The sequence below is a fragment of the Pongo pygmaeus genome, chromosome 4, assembly GCF_028885625.2.
Source record: "Pongo pygmaeus isolate AG05252 chromosome 4, NHGRI_mPonPyg2-v2.0_pri, whole genome shotgun sequence".
In the NCBI taxonomy this organism is placed as follows: Eukaryota; Metazoa; Chordata; class Mammalia; order Primates; family Hominidae; genus Pongo; species Pongo pygmaeus.
The window spans coordinates 90,657,874-90,662,301 of NC_072377.2; the positions used below are offsets into that span (position 1 = coordinate 90,657,874).

The following is a 4,428-nucleotide window of genomic DNA, read 5'->3' on the forward strand; positions in this document are numbered from 1 at the left end:
CATAACTGTAAAAGGCGAAACTAGTGTTCAAATCTAAGTCTCATACCAAGGCCCATTCTCTTAACCACTGTCTTATGTCTGTCCAGTTGTTGACTCAGGATTCTGCAATGTTCTTCAGGGCATTTTCATAAATGTGTACTTACCAGGGTTGGACATTTACACAACCAAAGACATATTAGTATCTAGCCAGTTTAAGCACAAATGTTATGAGGGCAGAATATATTTCCCCTACTTTATATGAGGTTGATAATGGTTGCCTTCTCTATGTAGATGCAGGTAAAATGTCTACAAGATATCTTGGAGGGTCACCATTTGCCTCTGTTTACCGCCAGCCTCTCATAGTTTATGCTTATTGTTCTAATGTATTCATAGTGCCCTTACAGAGAATCAAAACAATTATTCATCATAATTTTTATCATGAGGATACTTTTATTAAAAAATTGTCGAAAATATAGAGGAAAAGGAATTAATTGGGAAATCTTATATATCTGAGCAGCAGCACTTCCCAACTTTATATATCAGAGCAGTCTTTTCAAAACCATTGTTTGAAAATGTATACACTCTGCAAACACAGTAGTAATCTGATTAAACATTTATTTATTTTTTATTGAGACAGAGTCTCACTATGTTCCCCAAGTTAGTCTCGAATTCCTAGGCTCAAACTATCTTCCTGTCTTGGCCTCCCACAGTACTGGGATTATAGGTGTGAGCCACCATGCCCGGCCTGATTAACATTTTCTGGTGCACATCAGTGCTCTTCTAATTATTTCTGCCTTGTTTTCTGGTTTTCCCACAACTCGGTAACTCCCCATCTATATCCAACAGATAAACTCCAGCCAGTACATACAAACAATAAATATGCTAGAAATGAGTAAAAGGCCAGTTAACCTGGAGATACAGTTCAGCCTACTGGAATAACATTTATTCAATGAAACATTTTAACTGAACACTAGTTATGTGCATGTCATTGAAAGTCTTGAATATGCAAAATAAACTTTAGATCAATTCCCACTGATACATGCATTACCTAACAATATGCCCACATGTATCTAAATAATATTATAGTGAAACATTCACAATAATTTAAAAACATGAATTATAATTATATAAATAAATATGTAAATATATGAATATAAATATGTGTGGAATGAAAACAAAAATGAATTTAATAGCAAGAAATTAAATTTTTCATAATTTAATTTTTGGTAAAATTATTTTGATTCATAAAAGTTGAACAAGATTAATAATAATGACAGTAATAAAAACAGTAGACACTACTTCCAGGAGTTTACCACCTAATCAAGGAGAGAAAAAATTCTCAAGAAATGGTTGCATAATACTTTCCAACCAATATAATCTACGTGCAAATTCCCACTCTGCCTTTTTTTTTTTTTTTCTGGACTGGTAATAGAATTTATTCAAATGTGCCTTAATATAGACGCTGGGGCTTGCCCATGGTGCTCTTGACATATAAGGCCGGACATTCTGCCAGTTTTTCTTGAGCAATGACACCAACAAGTTGACAGCCAGGTGAATGTTATACACAAGCTCATCGTCTGTCATCTTCACGTGACCAACAGCTACAGCCAGATATAACACCTTCTTCATTCGGAACTTGATTGTGGACTTCACCTCATCCACTTTGGCCACCATGTTTTCGTTGTGTGTGAGCAGGGAAGGGCACTTGCCTGCCTTATTTAGACCTGGGCCGAGAATTCTTGGAATCTGCTTGATCAGAGACTCTGAGGCCAAAAACGCATCATACTTCTTGGCCAGCTTCTTGACCGGTTTTTTATTCTTGTTGAGTTTTTTCAGCGCCTCGATGTCCATGTGAGGGATATCCACGGCCTTGTCCTCGTCTCAGTGCTGCTGGTCCGCCAGAACACACACAGAGAACCTGGGGCGGGGAGTGGACTTAAGCCTGATGGTGCCCGAGAAGCGCTTGTCCTTCTGGGGGTCATACTTCTTCAAGGTGATCTGCAACTCCACCGTCTCCAGGAATTTGCGGCGCTTGCGCCGGTTCCCGTGCAGGACTTTCCGCACTGCCTCCTACAGGGTGTCGCGAGAGACTTTGCTGGTCATGGCTTCTGCCGCAGCGCTAACCGGAAAAGAGTCTGCCTTTTCTTTAACATTTTATTTTGTATAGAGAAAACAATATGGAAAGGGCCCAGAGTGAGAAAGGAGATGGGAAGTAAAATTTTCATTCAGTCTGGACATCTGTAACAGAGAGATATAACCTCTAGGGTAGTTAAGGTACACACAAGCCTATGGGAAAAATGATGTGGTTTGAAAGGTGTTTAAATCCATTTACACTTTTAGCAGATTAGACCACCTGCTACACAGCAATATCCTGAGGGTATTGATTGAGGACAGCTAAGTTTTGATGAAAGAAGGGATAAAGACCAGAATTGAAGTTATTTAGATAGGATTTCAGATCTCTGAGTGAGACAACTCAGGAGGAAGCCCTTAAGATTAAAGAGGTACCAGCATGAGGGCCTAGGGTTTCTCGGAAAAATTAGGAAGGAAGAATAGAGAGGGAATAAAAGTAGAAGTGGGGATTTCAATTTTAGTTTTCATGCCCAGAATATCACGATTTAATCTTGAAAACAGCATCCGGCTCTCGTTCATTTTTGTACTGAGGTAACATACCTTCTATTTGCTAGCTTTCAGGGATAATCATTCAGAATGCCAGGCTCTACTATTCTCATCAGGCTTGCTTGGAAAGATAGTCCTTCTGTGGATGAAATGTATGGTACCTAGGAGTGTACCTAGCCACCATAATTAAAGTGTAATAGGCAAGTAGATAAACAAATGGTTAGATCAATAACAGTAAGCCAGGCATTCCAAAGTATTTGGGTTTCTTTCATTTTGCTCTGGGGCAAGTCAGCTGAAAACTCTTTGTCAGAGTTTTCTCATAGTTAAAAATAGGGCAAATCAATTCTTTCCTACTGTGTTTCCTGGGAGTATAAAATTTGGTTCATTTTAAAGAACTGTGTAGCAGTTCAATATTACAACACCAAACATGTGGATTCTTCCTAGATAAACTTCAAAATATTACATTATTTTTGTTAAAAAAATAAAACTCCACTATTCTCTCTTTGAACCATCTCTCTCACAATGTTATCATTGTACACATTCTGAAATTAACAGACATACTTCCTGCTGAGGCACAGATAGCAGATAAAACGAGATTCTCTGCTCCAAAAAGAGCAAAAGCCTACACACAAAAGACTTTTTCTCCCAGAGGTCAGAAAATTCTGCTTGAAGGGTTGGCAGACACCCAATGTATCATTCAGCATTACTTGTATATATTGTCTGAGTCCACTACAGCAAGCCAACTAAATGATGAGAACTACCCTCTAGAGATTAATTATGTTTCTTTTCCTATTCTGCATTGAAGTCTCTCTCTTGATAATGTACTCCCAGAACTTCAATTTCCAGGTTACATGCAATATTAAAAGTAGTGGATTCATAGTTTTGAATTGCTATTCTTTCTCATTCTCATTCCTCTTTTCAGAAAACGCGAAGAATGACTAGCTAATTCAAACAACCGTATAATTTGCAGATGGAGATTCTGTAGTGCAACCATGGAAAACTTTTGCTCTCCTCATTGTTGTGCTTCTTCTGTTAGGATCATCAAAAGCAGGTAAACTTATCAAAGAAAATGACAGATAATTAATCTCTCAGGACATAGAGAAGAGAGAACAATTTAAATAGTGTCTCTTCTCATTTCTAGTCATATAGGCTTTCATTTTTTAAACCCAACACTTTTAGACTTAAAATAATAAGAACTTTTCAGAGAAAAAAAGGCATTTTGTTACTATATTTTTGTTTCAGTTTATAATCAGTGTTGAGACTTTAAATGTCTTTTATAAATTTCATAATACCTAACACAAGAGTAGGTATGTGACATGTATTTAGCACTTATGAAATAATTTAGATCCAGACTTAAGCTTCATACTAAAATGTTTTTCCTTAAATAGTGATGCTTTATATAATTCTAAGAAAACTCAAAAATTTTCTGAAATCCTGCCCCCCAAGTTCAATATAGTTTTAAATGAGGTCCTTCTTCCCACATTGAGGAAATTCCCACAATCATCTAATAAATTCACTCTGATATATCTATTGTGTGATACGCTCCTCTGTTGTTCCAACCTTTATTTCACTTGATATGAACACAGTTATCTCCAAATATACACTGTACTCCCTTGCTTGCCCTCTGTGGCAGGTTTTCAGAATTTTCCTCCAATTGCTCCTCAAAGAGCCTCCAGCTTCACCCATCAGAGCATACACACCCAGTTTCTCCTGTGCAGGGGCTGATGGAGTCAGATGGCTCTACTTGTCTAGGACCACATATACTATGTTCATATTTGAATGGAAAAGGGAAAAAAAGCTAAAATACATTAAAGTGAATGGCAAAAAAAAAAA

The 4,428-nt window shown here is 37.3% G+C and overlaps 1 pseudogene; it reads right to left on the minus strand.

The window, feature by feature from the left end:
• Nucleotides 1–1,429: 1,429 nt before the first annotated feature.
• On the minus strand, nucleotides 1,430–2,082 carry LOC129036835 (large ribosomal subunit protein uL1-like; annotated as a pseudogene).
• Between the last annotated feature and the right edge of the window lie 2,346 nt (nucleotides 2,083–4,428).